Consider the following 20,662-nt stretch of genomic DNA (forward strand, 5'->3'; position numbering starts at 1 on the left):
AAATAAAAGTTGGGTTAATAATGAGAGTAAGTACGCAATTTCTCTTAGGAGAACTTGCCTTAGTATGGGGGTGCAAAACAAAACAAAACCTTAAGCACATGCTTTGCTTGGCCAGGCCAGGCCAGGCCACCATCAATAAACCCTTTTTACCAAATAAAACCTGTATAATAAATCGCCGTTGTTCCACTCCCTTAAGGGGATGGATGATGTTGCATGGTGATGGTCTGGTCATGGTGTAGTTGTGTCTCGTGCTCGTGTGTGTTTGTGTTTGTGCAACACAAATGTAGAATCGGAACGGAATAGCCCACCGCACCGCATTTCATTTGATTCATTTCTCTCTTTGCAAAATTCTGGCCTGTCTCTGCTGGATTCTTGTAGCTCTAAATTTTGTGTGCGCTTTTGCTTTGGCCTGCTGCTGGTCTGGTGCTGGCGCTGCTGCTGCTACTTGCTGCACAAATCTTGTCGGTTGAAACCGAACCACTTTCTGCGTCGCATACACACAAATTGTTGTTATTATTTCTATGGGGTCTAACGTTTATTTGGGTATCATCCGCTAGTCAGTTTAAGAGGCTTCGCCATAAAGAACGGTTGGGGTGTCGGTGTTTTTCGTTTAATTGCGGTTTTAATTATATCGTCTATTATAAATAATTATGCATTTAATTATTAATGTACTATAGATTGACATAAATATAAATATTTGCCGTGTGAAATAATAATTTTGTGTCAAATGTTTTTAACATTAAAGCAAACTGTGTAACTTTTTTCAAACAGAAAATAGAGTGTATGAATGTCCCAAAAATTTAATAAAGTGGTTATATATCATATGAAGAGTGTAAATTATTAAAAAAAAAAACAAATTTTTGTGGAGTGAAATAGCAAAATATATATGGTAAATAATATTATTTAGAAGTGATACGTATTTTAAGTGCCCTTAATATTTACCAACACAAACAAAATTCCTAGTTGTTCGGATTATTTCAGTTTTGAGTACCTACCTACCTACTTGCTTAAGATCTTGTATCTGCTGATATTGATGTTTATTTAACAAAATACATTAGCTGAAGATATTTGAATGATTTCGTGTGGATCTTTTATCTAAGTAAACGTGTACCTTATATTCTTTTATAACTTTTAAAGAATGCCTACAGGAATTTATAAAGCCAGTTCATTACCTACTTAATATCCTTTTATCCTTATAATAATTAGTTAATTGTAATAAGTTCCTAGCCCGACCTTTGTATGTAGATATGATCAAGATAACAATAATAATATTCCGCGGACTACCTAGTTCTGAATAGCTGGATGTTTCAGGATCGTAAAAATTGAAGTTTCAATGAAGAAATTTACTTAATTTACCTATGTCCCGTTTTTTAAGACACGTTTTTAGAATGAATATTCAAAAAGATGTTAACGAAAATGATAACTGTTTTTTATTCAGATACATACATACAAATAAATATGTAAATTATTCAAATCCGTTATGCATATCCATGTTGCCGTAAATATATCTATGTCTAACCTAATAGTTTTATTGGTAAACTATTGAAGTGCTCGAGAATAGCAAAAACCTTATTTGTTTCTATTTCCTCTATTATACTAATTAGCTTAAATACTTAAACAATATTTTATATACTGAAATTTTGTATTTGTATATTTTTTGTAATCTGCATATTTCATTGAATTTGAGACCGCTTTACTTACTCGCATGCCTTTACTTTTTAAGATAAGTTATGGTACCTATTACATGGCATCATATCCTTATTTTCAAAAATACTGTATTTTCTTTCTTAACATCAAAATGAGATTATAGTTTATTATTGATATTTATTCCTACTACGCATTGATTTATAAATGTGGCTGAATTGTAGGAGAAATAATAATATATTACCTAAATAAAATATTTATATCAATAATTAAATGTCAGTACAAAACATTTATATAATTATATAAAAATAAACATAGATATTTACCTACCTATAACTATGTTATTAGATACAGGCAGGCTCAAGTTCTACACGCGCTAATATTATTTTGTCTTTTTTACTTATGCTTTTAAGCTGCATATGTACAAGAAATTGATATATTTCTTTAAAAAACCTTTTCAACTACGTCCCCTCCAAGAAAATTATCTAAAGTCAAAACTTATTTTAAATTTTAAAATTGATTAATATGTAGGCTTAATTTATGAAAAATATAAATTTTTGTTTGTTTCGTTACATACGTAAATATAAATGTTACCTTATTTGCAACTTTTAGATCTTCCTATCTCGAAGCGGATAGATATTTATTAATTCACCGTTTAACGATTTTAACTTTTAAATTTTTCAGATAACAGGATTCTATTAATATTTTTTTTATTATTATTATTATTATTATTATTATTATTATTATTATTATTATTATTATTATTATTATTATTATTATTATTATTATTATTATTATTATTATTATTATTATTATTATTATTATTATTATTATTATTATTATTATTATTATTATTATTATTATTATTATTATTATTATTATTATTATTATTATTATTATTATTATTATTATTATTATTATTATTATTATTATTATTATTATTATTATTATTATTATTATTATTATTATTATTATTATTATTATTATTATTATTATTATTATTATTATTATTATTATTATTATTATTATTATTATTATTATTATTATTATTATTATTATTATTATTATTATTATTATTATTATTATTAGTACTATAATTATTATTATTATTATTATTATTATTATTATTATTATTATTATTATTATTATTATTAGATATTATTATTAGATATTATTATTATATTATTATTATTATTATTACTATTATTATTATTATTATTATTACTATTACTGTGTAATTTTATTTTCATAACATGTTCATATATTAAAATATCAATGTTAATTAAATTTACAGAAATATGTTGCCAAAATTTCAAAACCAAAAAACATAAAATAATATTCAAAAATATATTTTCACAACGCTAAATTTGTCTTCCCTTGTTTGACATTAAGAAAGCAATTCAGCAGCACTGATTTCTGAAGCATAGTTTCTAATATTTTTTTATTTTTTGGAAAAAATTGCATTCCTCTTTTTAAAAAAGTAGACAAATAAACTTCGGCATTTGAAACCAAAGTTGAGCTCGAAAATACTATCATTTTGTAATTCTGCGTTATTTTCATTTAACAAAAAAATCTAAGATTTGTCAGAATCCAAAAAATGATCAATTAGAGATCACGGATCTTGGAGAAGCTCACTTTGCCAAATAAATACAACATAACTCTGAAGCAAAGTTTTAATTCTGTTGGTTTGAATTAAATAAGTTTGTTGAAATAATAAGTCTTATAAATTTGATATTGTACAAATAATTAACCACTCTAAATTACGACTCTGGGTTGCCGCCCGTTCCTACATATGACCATTTGCAACCCCCGGCTACTTGGTATAACATTGTTAAAATTTTGAATAACCTATTATCTCGAGCGCTCTTAAACCGGAAATAAAAGTGTATTATCTCAAAGGGTGGTATAATAAAAATATTTTAACTCGTCCAGTTACATTTCTTCTGCTTAAATAAAGTTTTTGAATACCAGGAGCAGAAATCGATGAATTTCATCAATGTTCTATTGTGTTTTTGTTTTAATTCTAAAACTAAGAACTGAGTTAAATTGGTAGGGACTATCAGCAATTAGCCGTGGTGTACTGCAGGAAATCAGAACGGTTAGGAGGAAAAACATATTAATGAGAACGGAATTAAATGCGCCATGTAAATAAATCCAGTTTAAAATTAAATGCAAAGTTATAACATACATTTACTTAAACATAGGAGTACATAAATGTTTTATTTTTTTAAATCAAAGGTAGGTAAACATTTCTGAATGCCGCGTGATAAAAAATCTCATTTATAATTCACTTAATATTACCTCCAATCAATTACAGCAGCAAAAGATTATTCAATACGAAGATACATATATAATAATAACATTTTGTAAACAAAGCTTGCCTATTATATAAACTGATTATCCAAACTTAAGTGCTATCAACGCCATCTCAGTATTCTCTTGATTACAATCCTCATGGACTTATAATATTAAAATACAAAATAAATACATTAGGTGGTGCAACAGTCCTTAGAGAACCAGGGCCTAGTATCTTATCAATCTTACTCATTCCTGCGTGCGAATCATGTCAGGGATGGATGGATGGACCTACAGTTTTAACACAATTACTTTTGGAGAATTAATTAATCTTAGAGGATTTATCAATTCCTCGCAAGAGGCAGAACAACTGAACAAACTTTTAGATGACACAGGAAGGGACTGAACCCAAGGCCTCACGCATGACAGTCCTACGCACTAACCATCATGCAACGGGTACTACCTAATATTTAAATAGGACCATTACTTTTTAACTCGATAATCAAAATATAGTCTTGTGACTTCTAAAATTTACAAAATTTACAGATATACAGTTTTCTCTTTAAAATGTGAACACTGATTACAAGAGCAAGAGCAAAAGAAGTGATTAAAGTACTACATCTCATATCATTATTTACATTATACATTTTTTCTATTGCTTTCATCGCGTGTATATCAATTAACATTAATAAACATGTTCATTTAAAAGTATGTGTTCATTAATGATACTCGTGTATGTACGTTGATCTACCAATACATATGCAATTAAACTTATTATAAAGCAGATTCTTTTGTTTTAAGGTAGCTATAAATGTATACTTTAACCATTATCTGTGGGCTTGTACGGGCATTGTTGAGAAATAGGTTGTCATTTTATAATTTCTCCAATATTTATGTGATCACACTTCGTGCCAAACTTTAATTACTAATTAAAGATTAATTTCATTTTATTTCGACTTAACTTATAGTCGTACAAAAGTCTGTCATTGTAAGTTTTTCTCGGTATAGCTTCTTTTCACTTAAAAATAAATTGCGCATACCTAATTAACTTTAATTAGAATTAAAATTCCTTTTCTTGTGGTCTGTGTACATGAACACAATAATACAGAAAACAAATATAATATTATTTAAATGTTCGGAAACATAAATGCATACATAATATGTACACATGTACTTAATGAATAAAAGCACAAAAATAAATTATTCATAATTTGTATGATTGCTTTAAAATGTTGTTAGTTATAAAATTTGAACTTTAATTCTTGTAGTCGTGTTTTGAATCCATTCAACAATATTTGACATTGTCGCCTGTTGGTAGATTATTGAAATAAAACATTGTCCAAACAAAAAGACATAATTTCCGTATTTTTATAGACTTCTGGACCCGGTGAGTAGAGCTGTCACTCGGGAATACTTTTTAATATGGTTTTGAATGATTATTTGAACTAAAAAAAAATGATATATAAGAACCAAAATCGTTAGAACTGGACAAAATAAAAAACATAATGTTACTATTTCAAACCAAAGCTCTTTTTCTGCAAAAAGTGCTGTCAAGCAAAACTTTGGTAACTGTGTAATATGGCTCCAACTCTATAGGCAAAGTTTTGAAATAAAGGAACTATTTGTTTTAACCAAAAATAATCGCCAGGATAAATATCGCCATGAAGGGATATATTGATCAAAGGCACATCGGAGAGTCCATAATATTTTTTAATTTTGGCTTTATTTCACAAAGTTTGGGCGTTCTGGTGATTTTTTTTAAAAATATATTTTACGTGCTATACAGATGAAGTTACATACTATGGACATATAATTACTTATGCCTAATCAGCCATTGAATGATTGATTACAAATGGCATACAGCGGCAAAACATAGAACTTTAAATTTTATTTAAAATTCGATTATTATATTTTAAAAGTCAAAAATACACGCGCTAAGTATTTAGGTACCTAGGTATTCGAAAAATAAATACAAATTTAGCTTATTATTCTGGCTTTGTACAAATCCACAACATATCATATACCACTCAATTTTTGCTGTAGCGCGTTCGCTGCACTCAATTTAATCTAGGTAAGCTATGTATCTACGTGCAATCAAAGGACAAAGCCCAAACGACAAAACCAGCAACTTACCTACTTAATTAGCCTACCCAAAACAACGTTTATATGTTTTTTTAAAGCGACAAATTCCAAGCTCTTTCCCTTGTTAGATTCTCTTTCTACTACGAGTATCTTCATGCTTTTATCAAACAACCCTTTCATATATCACACACAAAATTTCTTATTATAAGCTCCCGCTCTTTTAACGGCTCGTATTCATCGGTTCTTTCAAGCGGAACTGCAACAACAGTTGGTTTTACCAAGAAGGAAATACCGTCGCGTCGTTCTAGTGCATTGCCGTTGTGTGCTGTTGTTGGCTTTTATGACATGGGGAACTTTTCAGGGAGTACCTAGCCGTTTGGTTATAGTATTTGTTCCTATGTTCAAAAGGATTGGGTTAAATTCTACTTGTTGTGACAAAATTTTAAAGTCAATTGCCATTGTTTTCTCATTTTTAAACCACAATGTGTACCTTATTATTTAAAAAAAATAGGGACCTTGCATTTTTTACAAAGTGAGCTCAACAAATTTACTTCTAATGAATAAAATATAATCGAGGATAATATAAACGAGGTGCATGATATGTGTACGTTAAATCGGTCAATTTATCTAATGTAGGATATAACGCGTCCAATGTTTTCATTTTTAATTATTCCTAAATTTAAATTTAAATTTGAAAAAATTTGGGACATCAACTCCAGAAAAGCTCACAAAAAAATTCAAGGAAGTAAAACCTCAAAATACTCGCAACTCCCGCAAAGTTTATAAATAGATTTGTTACTAAGTATGGTGTATAAAGTATAAATGTACACCATTTTATGAAGCTACGCTTTCAAATAATGCAAAGCAATATTAAATATTGTACCCGTGGCGTGATATCAGTGCCTAAGACTGTCATGCCAGAAGTGTTGCGCTCGATCCCTGGCTGTGCCACCTAAAAGTGTTTTTTTTTGTCACGGGTTCTACCTCTTTCGAAGAATTGACAAATCCTTGAAAAGTAATTTTTGTCATGAAAAGTGCTTCCTAAATTATTACCCGTTTGGATTTGATGTAGAAACTGTAAGTTCCTCCATCTCTGCAATAACTCGCCCAAATAGAGTTTGAGAGTTGTAATTGTAAGCCACTAGAATCTTGTTCACTACGGATTGTTGAGCCAATTAATTTTTTATATATTTTGATAGTGCTTAAGATCAATCTAAAACGATGTACCCTAAAATTGACTGTAAGAAATTGCATTAAACATAGACAGTTTTTTATATAACTATAATGGTTAGGTTAGGTTGGAGTGGCTGTCCAGATGTCATTGCCACACCTAGACCTCAAGGGTACATTGTGATACCACTAATGAGGTTACTCATGGGAGAGTAATGAACTTAAACAAACCATTTTGTACTTTTAATAAAGTTAGAGAGACATTTTGTGTCAATCGTTGCCAGTTCACTGGTATTATCAAAGAAGGGATTACCGAGAAAGTTATTCCTTGCCTCTTCCTCCTCGTCCATGCAGCTTCAACAGAAGTCATTTGTGCAGACCCCTAGCCTCAGAGCATGTCTTCCTATGAGGCAGTGTCCTGTTATTACTCCAATTGAAGAGCTTATAATTCGTCTGCTCAGGGATATCAAGCCTTTTGATGGTTTTAAGTCTATGCTTGGCCATATTTGTTTGGTTGCTAGGCAGGTGGTACTCTGTGACCATCTAGCATTTGTTGATTCTAGAGCATATTGTTTGAGAAGATATTTGCATGTAGCAAGTGGTGTTCCTATGTTATGTTTTTGTCTAACATTAGGCAGAAGTGTTCCGTTTTTGGCGAGCTCATCGTCTTTGCTATTTCCCGGAATGTCTCTGTGGCCCGGCACCCAAATGAGATGAATATTAAACTGTTCCGTCATCTCATTCAGAGATGATCGACAATCGTGGACTATTTGAGAGTTTGTATAGACAGACGCGAGAGATTTAAGAGCGGCTTGGCTGTCCGAGAAGATTCGTATATCCTTTGCAAGATATAACGTGTTCTTTGAGCCAGGATAGTGCTTCTTTAATCACCATTTCGTCTGCCTGGAATACACTACATTGATTGGGAAGTCTATATGATAGACTGAGATTCAGTTGTTCCGAATAGATACCACTTCCAACTCCGTGATCGGTCTTTGAACCGTCTGTATAGAAGTGTACCGCATCGTCTTACAGGGGTCTCTCTTCTTCCTAGGAGGATCTTGAAGGGATGGACACATGGAAGCTTTTACCGAATACCATTTTTGGGGTGGTATAGTCTAAGCGATCTGGGATAGATATGAAACTGTCTAGATTTGTTACTGTTCCATTGAGAGGTGGCTCTAAACCTCACACATGAGTTGGCTGCCACTATTTTGGAGCAGATGTCAAGAGGTGTTAGGTTTAAAAGCACTTCCAGTGCTGCGGTTGGTGTTGAGCGAAGTGCTCCTGTGATGCACATACCTGCTGACCGCTGGACTTTGATGAGCTTATTTAGATTTACCATCTTGTCCAGTGCGGTCCACCATACTACAGCTCCATTAATGAGTATCGGTCTGATTACCGAAGTGTATAGACAGTGGTTTATTTTTGGGGAGAAGCCCAATTTTGATCCTATGGCCTTTTTACAAGTAAAAAGCGCTACAGTAGCCTTTTTTACTATTTCATCAATATTTGCCTTTCAATTTAGTTTTTTGTCTAAAATGAAGCCTAATTATTTAGCTTGGTCGGAAAAGCTTAATGGTATTCCTTTAATCTTGGGTGGACTAATCTGAGGGATTTTATATCTTCTCGAAAAGAGTACTAATTCTGTTTTATGTGGATTGACGTCCAAGCCACATTGCTTAGCCCATTTTGTTAGCCTATTTAAGGTATTTTGTAGGAGTTCCGAGAGAACTTGGGGATGCTTCTCAGATACAGATATTGCAACGTCGTCAGCATAGGCAATCACCCTGAAACCCCCTGCTTCCAATGCTGCAAGTAGGTCGTTTACTACCATGTTCCATAAAAGAGGCGAAAGGACCCACCTTGGGGGTTCCCCCATTCAACGATCTGGTGGTAGTAAAATTTCTCATGAACTATTATGAATTAATATTAATTAATCCTTAACACATCTCCAAAATAAGATCATGAAATACTGCCGTTGAGTCAAACATAAAATATGTACCATCACTTCCATAATCCTAAAAACGTATCTGACTTACTGCTCTATCCTCAATATTGTAAAGTACTTCCCGACATCGCAGAATTTTGAAATTTCTCACAAAGACAGATCTTGTGGTCCAAAGAAAGAAAAACACCGAACAAAATGTTTTTGTTTTTGATTTTTAGGATCTTAGTATAACGTACTTTCTTATAAAGGGTATGAGTTAAAACTGCCATTTCTAAATATTGTAGAATAAATAACAAAACAATTATGTGTAGATATAATTAGGGTGGGTTAAGAGCTTGACTTGTATTTAAACACAAAAATACAAAAATCAGAGAACATGCACTCAGAGGGCGTGGTAAACCCCCGCTTTCTATATATTTCTTACCAAAATAATGTAGAATTATAATCTAAACCGCACAAACTATATAGAGGAATCGGCCTTCTTAATACCGCATACAAAATCTCTGCTTTAATATATGTGAACGTCTAAAACCAATTGTAAGCAACCTGTTAAGTCTTTATCAGTGTGGCTTTAGACCAGAAAAGTCAAGTCAAAAAAATATTAGCATTTCTATATATTCTGGAAAAAACCTAAGAACATCAAATCTTTTCATCGATCTAAAAACAGCTTAACCGAATCTTTTGATTTCAAAAAAGGCTTTAAACGAGGTGATCATATGATTTCTTTAACATATTACTTGAAATAATAGTGCAGTTCTTCCACGTCAACACTAGAGGCACTATCTTTCAAAACTCTGTTTAATTATAGGCATAGCTGATCACATTGGCATAATTAATTTAGCTTTTGTCAGTAAAATGGGTTAAACTGTTAGTGAGGCCAAAATAAAGTAATTGTACCTTATTAAGAAAATTATCCCCGTTTTGCTATATACGGTGCAGAACCATGGACTATGACAAAAGCTTATGATAGCACTGCTTCGAGAGAAAGGTTTTTCACTTGATCTGCGGTCCCGTATGCATAGAAGGTGAGTGGAGGATAAGATTAAACGACGAGCAGTACGGGCTGTACACATGCTGTACAGCGGTGTAGATTTAGCCAAAAGGATAAAAGTCCAATGACTGAGGTGGCTGGGCCCGGAAAGTCTTCGAATCCAGGCCCACCGAACAGCGCAGAAGAGGAAGGCCGAAGATCAGGTGACACGCGCATGTGGAAAGCGACTTCATTCAACTTGGAGTACGTAACGGGAGACATTTAGCTTTTAACCAAACAAAATGGATAAGTTTGTTGAGTGAAGCCCTAGTTCACACAGGACTGCTGCACCACCCTAAGGAAGTAAGTAAGTAAGTAAGATTGCAATCTACAGTCTACAAAAAAAAAATATCCTGCTTTAACTTATGCATACATCCTTCAATTAAAGAAACACATTTCATCAGTGGAAAAGTTTTAAAAAAAATGTTTATGTACAAATTTCATGAGTTCGCCCATCTTGAATTGATGTCTCGAAAACATGTTCACTGAAGTTAATAAGATAATAAATGTCAAAGTTACATTCCAACAAATACAAAGACAACAAAGATATTTTTTGTCAGCTTTAACATTATAAAAGGCCAAACATATAAACCATACAAATAAAAACTCAAAGTATTCTTTGTTAACCCAAATATATTTGTCTATTCATTAATAAATCCAGTACCAATATAAGTAGCCCTCACCTTACCAATCCATGTAGATATTGAAGAAATAATTGTATTACCTTTAAGTGTAAGAACAACAACTAGGAACTTACTTTACAGTATTCAATAAACTTCAAAAACACAAAATTCCTCATAACACACAAACTTTTGGCCAAAACTTTGCCAAGTTGGAGTGTGAAATTGCCTGTGAATGAAAAAAAAAAACACAGATAGATAAAAAGGAACCCTTGAAGAACTTGAAACTGAAGCCGTCGTCGTGGTCGTGGTCGTGTAAAACTCAAACTCTTAATATCTTACGATAAGGTATTTAATCCACACGAACAGAAACATCCTCTTAAAGCAAACACCACTCTTGCATTCTCGGCATTCAAACGACCACAATATTACTAGAGGCGCCACACTTGTTTTCAAGTTAAATGGCAAAATAAAATAAAAAAAATTAAGGTCAGCAACGTACATTTTGCTCGCAATAGGTACAAGGTGTATTTTCTTTCCACAATCAGCTTCCCCTTCTGAGTCTTTTTAAAATAAAACAAAATCATTATTGTAAGTGGGGGTTGTATTTAATATAAATGCTTTCAAAAGGAATGAAACTCTTTACGAATACCTTTAAAAATGGGCATCAACAGGGAATCAAATACGGGTTAACTCATACCATCTAGTACTAGTACAATATAAAGAAAACAATCATCTCACAGGAAATCAAAGAGAACTGTAGAGTTAAGTCAGGGTTGAATTTAAGGTATATAATTGTACAAATAGAGAAAACAATCTTCGGTGCATATACATATGTATATGTACGTATTTATTCTGTTTTTTCCTAAATAACTAAACAGCATGTACCTATTTTGTTTTGTTTATACAAATTAGATTGGAATTAGTTCATTGGTTTTATAGTTAAGATATTTAATTGTAAATGCGACGAAAAGGGTTTGTTTTGTTGATCGTCGTTGTACTGAACTGATTTTCTCCAAGATTAATGATTTTTGTAAAAATTGTTGAAATTATATTAAAATGTTAAATAACACGAATATTATACACATTTGGGTGATAATTTTATAAAAGTACACAAAATTTCTGAACCACCAACTTCACTTACCACAAATTCCATACACAAACGATTTGCTTAAATTTGTGTTTAAAAACGTAATAAAATTAATATATGAATATTTGTGCACTATTTATGTATCCACATCATTTGCTTGGGTACATAAATATAATCATACAATAAGTGCGTTTTGTTGGTATTCTATATATAGTACAGTGAGAAATTGCCAACAAAACGATCCGCAGTAGCCAGATTTTTGTATTTAAAAATTGGTAAAACTGAGAGAATATCGGTCGGAAAGTTTTTTGAAAATCAAAAGTTAAAATTAACTCAGCAAAAAAAACTTACTGAAACTAATAAAATGGAATAATCGTAGACTACTACATTAGCATGTGGTGTTGAAGCTAGCTTGAAGCTCGCCTGAATTCTTTATATACCTGAATCGAGTTGAAAAGAGCTTGGTTCGCCTCCGGTCGGGGATCACAACTACTTAACGAACACAGCCATCGAGATACAAATGCAATGTCAATCGTACCAACATTTGAGAACGAAATCACATAAGTTCCATTCGAGACTCGTTTAAATGTAAAAAACCCATCCCTAGTAAGATTCAACTCTAACTTTTATCGGTGTTTTTCATACTATGGATATTGTTCTTGTCATTCGTGTAAAATCCTACTGTACTATGGATAGATTTTCCAACAAAACACGGGTAATTTTGACAATTCAGTTGAATTTTCAAAACTCAATGTCTCATTAATGTTTTTCGATATATTGCATTGAATTATTTCTGTTTTATGCATTTAAATTTATTACCCTTCGACATTTTGTCCCGTCTAAGCATTAATGTTTTTAGTTAGGATGACATAATGTCCGCAGTCGTAATGTCTATGGACCCACAGTTGGTGCAATAGCAAACGGAAGTAACAAAAAATAACTTTTTTTGTATGTATTGTGCGCGCACTAAAGAGGTTATCAATACCCTTATAATGATTAGACGCAGTGCAAGAACTTTGATCAATTAGGAAAGAAGGACAGAATAAGAAAGGAGATACCGATGCACATTAGTTTTGAATGTCTGTTCATTGTAACGCGTGAGAAATATTGAGTCTGGTGTAGTGCTGCTAAAGAAAGAACCCCTGTACCTAACAGTTTGTCCGAAATTAGGCTCAAGGGTAACTGATAAGTATTCCTAATAAGAGAGTAGCGACTGGCTATTTTAATAGAACATTGTTTATAGACATAACGATAAAACAATGATAGGATGAGACCTAGCGGCGGTGTTCAAGAGAAGAAAATGTATCGGTAAGAGAACAACCTCCTATAATTCTTAGAGCTTTTTTTCAATCCTATCCAGAAGACTCAAGTACGTTATTGGGGCACCAGCCCAAATGTGAGAACTACACTCAAGTTATGGACGAATTAAAGATTCGTCAATTATAGCCACCACATTATGTGGTAAAAAATGTCTTGCATCGTCGGAAAAAAACTGGACATTTAGCAGCATTTTTGGCGATATCAAATATGTGATCACTCCACAAGTGGTTTGTAATACACATGCAAGTGCCACTCATGGATAGTGGTATTGGGGGAGGGGTACGCTTTTGGGACACTAAACTTGATTCCCTATTAGACAACTTTAATGACCTTATCATACGCTGCCGTTGGAAGTCAACATCCCAAGAACAAAATGAGAATCTAAAATGAGTATGAAAAGCTCACGGTACTGTCATCAGCAAAACAATTTATAATATCGATCAATCTAGAAGAGTTTAAATGTGCATGGACATTATAGATAGATCAAAGTGCAAGTAGAAGTAATGCTTGTATGAGAAAGGCAAACTCTTCCTTTGAACATTATGTTTTTTATAAATAGACATACTTTTCTGGTGTCCATATTTTGGTTTGAAACCAATTCAAGATGCATGTTAATATAGAAACACTGAGTATTGCTTAATTAGTGCATATTTGGCATGAAAAACTGTCTGATTTAAAAAGTCATAAAGTCAATGAACAGAAATATACAATAGGTAAAGTTTTTGTCATTTTATCTTCTTTTGGAAAGTTTTAAGTCCACTTGCTTTGTGTCTTTTTGTCCAGACGTTGTAATATTTAATTGTCACCCTCTTCACTTCCAATAAAATATGCAGCCTAAATAATACTATTGTCTCCTTCCCATTTTTAACAGACCTCAATGTCAAAACCAATTTGACAAAAAACAAAAATAGTGAATTATATCAATTACATATGTATTTGTACACCAATTGAAATTATCATATTAACTACAAACCTTGATTAAGGTATTCCGTATTTGCGTATGATCATAAATAAATTAAACTAAAATGTTTGTACAGGGTCCGGCAAAAAAACCTCCCGTATTCTTAGACGTTTATATTTAAATCTATTTATAGATAAAATGGTATTCCGGGTATAGATAGATAGAGGTCTACGTGCCGTTTTTAGTTATCATAATGGCGTGGCCCTTATGTGACAGTTTGGTGTGCTGTTGCTGAATTTGGTGTGTTAGGTCGGTATTTTTTGCGGATCGCTACTGTCACATAATTGAGACCTTCCTCCAACCAAACTTAAATCAGTTACGAGGAACCACAAAGAAGTCTGGTTCCAATTTAAAACGTTTAATCAAATATTTCTGTTAAATTGTTCATTTATTTGTCATTGCCTTTTAAAATATGGGAGATCTTTTTGACGGACCCTGTATATACACAAACCGTGTGTGCTTAGCTTAACTAAAGATACAATATATTTGAATTTGATTTAATATATAATTTGTGATTGTATTATTATACAATCATATTCAGTAAGTTCATTTTTCATCTGTAGAACTAGAATCTTCTTCAAATTAAAACTACTTGACATCAACTTTTTGCAAAATAAGTATACATTTCCTGGAAGTTCAACCAAAATTCCAAATTTAACAAAAAATCATTATTTGAGTACCTTGCTAGTTAAATAAAAATTAAAATGATGAGGGTGGATTTTGTGTATGTATTTATCTTAACACTTTGATGCTAAAACAAGGATCAACAGTTTTAGACACCCAACATTATTCTTATGTGAATTGCGAACCATAACGAAGGATAAACAAGCAAAAAAGGCAAACCAAAGCCACTTTCTGGCAGTCGACCACGACAACAACCTGTTAGCTACCAACTGCAGATTAAAAAAGATAGTCGTCCTGTGTTTCATCCTCATACTGTCAGTACGAAGGCAGTAAGCGTTAAGTGTGCCAGAATATTATATAGTCACTGGTCCGTCTCTTTCTTCTTTTTATTATTCCCTAGCCAAGAACGCGATTAGTATGGGTATTGTACTTACTAAATTATTTTTTATATTAAAGAATTTTTGTCAGAGGTGAAATAAAGTATGAGTAAATTTCTCAATAAAGAATCTTGAGTGGTGGTGCCGTGTGTGAAGTAGGTGAACACATCCGGTAACACTTGATATGTTACCTTAAAAAATATCCTTAAAGACTAAATGATTCAACATTACTTCATCTTTTGTTTATCTGAAAGTATGTTTATTTTATTTTTTAAAAAGATTAAAAGAATACAATTTAAAAATGGGGGTCTGAGATTACGTTTGTGGATTAGATCGAACGAGTACCGTTTGACTTAGCATTGTTATATACATATAGTTTAATATTGGGAAAAATAGTATTTGCAATTAATGTATTAATAATAATAAAATAATAATGATGAACAAAAAAAATGATAAAAGCGTTTCTGAATATTGTAATGACATTGAAAGACATAGTGTGGTAAGGAATTCCGCATTGGCATAGTATGGCTATGGATCAAGTTACTTTACTTGACAGTAAGATTGAAGTTAAGCTCGAGGGTATTCTGATGAGCATTTCTAGAAGTGCAAGTTACGGTGTTAGCATTGTAAGGGGAGATATGCAGCTAGCTAATTTTCTAGGGCACGAATTGGCGGCAAAATGTCATTAACATTAACAAATAGCGAACGGAAAAGGAATTCCACATTTTTCTTACATAAATGACAAACAACTTTTACTGCCTTTTGGAACTAGCAGTATTTTTGTCGTAAGTTTTGGCCATGCATACATTTGGTTCGTCGAATATGGGTGTTGCCGGCTTTCAAGGCTTCCTCAGTAGGATTGGCTTTATATCAACGGAAACATACATAAATTAGGTGGCGCAACAGTCCATGAAGAACCAGGGCCTAGTGACTTACAACTCTCAACCATTCCTGTGTGCGAGTAATGTTGTCAGGGGTGGAAGATAAACTTTATATTAAAAATTCATTTAAAAATATGCTTAACGTTAGATAGTTGTCCAACTAGAAAACCTTATTTATAAACACTTTAACCGACTTTCTAACTTATTTACTTAGTACTGGGTTTTGAATTTTCGTATTGATTGAATTTCTACTCAAATATCACACCTTATAAACATACATAGTTATTAGCATTTAAGGTGGAATGTCAAGCAGTTCTTCAATTCACAATTTGAGGGCATCGATGATTTGCAGCATAACAGTTTCTTGTAAACAATGTTAGATTATTGTAAAACAACATCATTAAAGATTAATATGAGATGGGATAGTTTTTAAAAAGTGATATATTTTATTCGCAGTCACTTACGTCTTTAAGAAACAATATCCTATAAATAAAAGGAACATTTTACTGTTACTTTACATCATAAATAAAAGGGTAAAAGGATACATTAAGAGAAAGTACACAAGCAAAATATTACATTTTCCTTTTTTTCTAAGTAACACAGTTGAAATCTAATATATATATATAGTAAATAATTAATTTGCATTAACATTCGGTCGGTCTGAGAATAAGTTTGTATCTATTTTTGATATTTCTGAATGCTTTTGTTTAATTGCATCAACATCGTACACGGTTCAACAATCTTATGATAGCATTCAGTGACGCTATGTAAAATGAAGCATTGATTGCTATTGAGGATCTTTGCATTATCATTGCCAATTTACCACTCAGTCATTTGGGTATGCCTTCACCAATTGGAAATGGATCTGATTCAATAGACACTGAAAAAAGTGAACTAAAATGCATACTGTAGAAACAGCAGTTGTTGTTGTTCCAATGTCCCACTAATGAATGAAGAACAAATACCCATTTATGATCATATCATGCTCGCAGTTTGGATTCTTTTTTTCGGATGAACTAGGTGGGCCTGGCAAAATATTTCTTATTCCACTAATTGTTGCTAAAATAGGATCAAATAATGGTATCGCATTGGCTGTTGCATCTTCTGGCATTGCGGCAACTTATTGGATGGAGGCAGAACAGCTCATTCAGCATTCAAACTACCACTTAATATTCCAAATAACCCAGACGCAGTGCAATATAAAAAAAAACAATCTGCTGCTCTTTTCAGGTGATTTCAGACAGACACTTCCCGTTATTCCACGTCAACGTACACTGATGAGATCAACGCGTGCTTCAAATCATCGCCTCTGTGGCGTATTTTTGAAAAAGTACAACTGAAAGTAAATATGCGTGTTCAAATGCGTGTTCAAGATCCATTTGCTGAAATATTCTCAAAAAAACTGTTAGATAAAGGCGACGGAGAAGTTACTACAGATGAAACTGGATGCATGAAATTACCAGTCGATTTCTGCACGATTATACGATGCTCTCATTGAAGAGATATTTCCCTATGTACACAGACAATTTACAAATCATGAGTGGCTGGCAGAAAGAGCAATTTTAGCAGCAAGAAATGTGGATGTCAACGAATTAAATCTGAAGATACAACCTTTGTTGCCAGAAGACTTGGCGTCATACAAATCTATTGATACAGTTTGTGATGCTACCGAAGTTGTAAATTATCCTAATGAGTTTTTGAACTTATTCGATTTAGCAGGCATGCCACCGCATAATTAACAACTGAAATTTGGATCTCCGGTAGTTTTGCTTCGTTATTGGAACCCACCACGGTTGTGCAACGGCACGCGATTGGTAATTAAAAAATTAATAAAAAATGTTATCGAAGCCATAACTCTAAATCCCAAATTCCGAGGTGAAAATATATTATTACCGCGAATTCCTACTTTACCTACAGATGTGCCAATTCAATTCAAAAACCGTCAATTTTCAACCAGATTGTGATTTGTAACGATTATCAAGTCTCAAGGCCAAACTATACGTGCGTTTTGTTCGCATTTCATACATAGTAAAGTGAGAAATTCCCAACAAAACGATCCGCAGTGGCCAGATTTTTAACTTCCCATAGGAAGCTATTGTAATGGGTCCGATTTGTCAAATTGAAAATTTTGACATTTCTCGACGTTTCAAGTTCCCTAGAGTCGAATAAAAGATTTTTAGAAAGATGTCTGTGCGTGCGTGTGTACGTACGTTCGTACGTCCGTACGTCTGTACGTCCGTACGTTCGCGACATTTTTTTCGTCGTCCATAGCTCAAGAACCAGAAGAGATATCGATTTCAAATAAATTTTGTTATACAGATAATAAGACAGAAAGATGCAGGAAGGGCTCTCAAGAAAATTGCGTGGGTGGTTTTTTTACCATAGCAGTTTGAAAAAAAGGTGAACATTTTGGTTAACCCTTAATATCTTACGAACCAAAAATGCTAGAGTCTTGAATTAAATTTTATATAATATATTGTAACGTGATACCAAACAAGTATATTTTTTGAAAAAATTCAATATAACGGTTTTTTTATAAATCAATAAAACTGAAAAAAAAAATTTGTCACCTCCAAAATTTTACGACTGAAATATGATTTCATCTCCAAAACAATTTTGTGCAACGAATTATAATGGTTTTGATATCTGATAAATTTTTGAGAAAAATCTAATTTACAGTTTTTTTTATAAAAAATAAAAATCTAAAAAAAACATTACTCAAAGTTGGTAAAAATTGAATATCGATTCAAATATCTTTTCAAAAACTTAAAATTTAGGATTCAAACTTATTTTATCTTATAAGGAATATTGTTTTTAACATTTTGAAAAATTTTGAGAAAAATCGAATTGACAGTTTTTTTACAAAAAATAAAAACTAAAACAAAAAATTAATAAAAGTTGGTAAAAATTGATTTTCGACTCAAATATCTTTTTAAAACTTTGAGATATTGGTTTTGATTTACTTTAATCTTTCAAAAAATATTGTTGTGAACAATCAAGTAAAGTTTAAAAAAAATTGAATGCACAGTTTTTTTACAAAAAATAAAAACCTAAAAAAAAATTTATAAAAGTTGGTAAAAATTGATTTTTGACTCAAATATCTTTTCAAAACTTTGAGATAATAGCTCCTAATTAATTTTTACTTATAAGAAATATTGTTTTCAACATTGGGACAAATTTTAAGAAATATCGAATTTACAGTTTTTTTACAAAAAATAAAAACATACAAAAAAATGTATAAAAGTTGGTAAAAATTGATTTTCGACTCAAATATTTTTCCAAAAATTATAGATATTGGCTTTTAACAACTTTTATCTTTCAACAAATATTGTTGTCAACATTCGATTAAATTTTGAAAAAAATCGAATTGACAGTTTTTGTGCAAAAAATTAAAAACCTAAAAAAAAAAGTACCAAAAGTTCGTGAAAATTGATTTTTCACTCAAATAAATTTTCAAAAATTTGAAATATTTTCTTCAAACTAATTTTATCTTAAAAGAAATATTGTTTTCAATATTTAATAAAATTTTGAAAAAAATCGAATTGACAGTTTTTTTACAAAAAATAAAACTCTAAAAAAAAAACAATACTAAAACTTCGTAAAAATTTACTTTCGACTCAAATAGCTTTTCAAAACTTAAAAATATTGGCTTGAAACTTATTTTATTTCACAGAAAATATTGTTTTCGATATTCGTTAATTTGTATATAAAAATCCAACAGTCCGTTTTTTCATTTAAAAAAAATCTACAAAAAATAGTACGCAAATTTGGTAAAAATTGGTACGAGTACATATAGACAAACTATGAAGCAAGACAAATCGACAGACGGGATGGGAAGTTATCAGTGTGGGTCGCATCCCAGCCTCTTTTTGTATTTAAAAATTGGTACAACTGAAAGAAGATCTGTCAAAATAATAATAAAAAACTTCAAAAAGGGGGTTTGTTAATAGAATGCTACATTAACATGAAGCTTGAAGCTCGCTTCAATTCTTTATATACCTGAGTCGAGTTGAGATTTAACTATTCTAAACTGAGATAAACCTTTTTTGGAAACATAGCAAAACATAAATATTTTTTCTATTGTTTTTTCTTGCAAAATAAACCCAGTTAGTTCATTTTCACTAACAAAACTAAATAATATCAACAGTAATAGATTAGTTTTTTTCCGCAATGGAAAGCACACTTGATTCCAAATGCAGAACTACTCAACAAACACAGCCATCGAGATACAAATGCAATATCAATCGTACCAACATTTGTGAACGAAATCACATAAGATCCATTCGAGGCTCGTATAAATGTCAAAAACCTATCCATAGTGAGATTCTACTCTAACTTTTATCGGTGTTATTCTCACTATGGATATTGTTTTTGTTATTTGTGTATAATCCTACTTTACTATGGATAGATTTCCCAACAAAACAGGGGTTATGTCTGTCTGCGGCTTAGATTTGAGCACTTCATGTTTTTCACATTATACGTGGCGTGCTCTTGAGTGGGTAAACTATCCAGTTTGTTCGTATTGGCTAAAGGTACACAAAAAGTATGACACACTCTGTTGTATTAAGGGATTGATATTGTTTTTTTTTGTAGTATTATCATAATAAGCGGTATATA

General features: G+C 31.7%; 1 protein-coding gene across 2 annotated transcripts in view; it reads left to right on the forward strand.

Moving 5' to 3' along the window:
• The first annotated feature begins 379 nt into the window (after positions 1-379).
• Positions 380-20,662, forward strand: part of LOC129948966 (POU domain, class 6, transcription factor 2) — a 116,260-nt gene continuing 95,977 nt past the window's right edge. The window contains exon 1 of one of the 2 annotated variants that reach the window (XM_056060129.1): positions 380-889. The gene's annotated coding sequence lies outside the window, so the exon portion shown is untranslated. Of the gene's footprint in view, positions 890-9,957; positions 10,484-20,662 lie in introns of those variants that run through there. The other variant, XM_056060130.1, reaches the window with a different exon arrangement.

The sequence above is a fragment of the Eupeodes corollae genome, chromosome 3 (assembly GCF_945859685.1).
Source record: "Eupeodes corollae chromosome 3, idEupCoro1.1, whole genome shotgun sequence".
Classification (NCBI taxonomy): domain Eukaryota; kingdom Metazoa; phylum Arthropoda; class Insecta; order Diptera; family Syrphidae; genus Eupeodes; species Eupeodes corollae.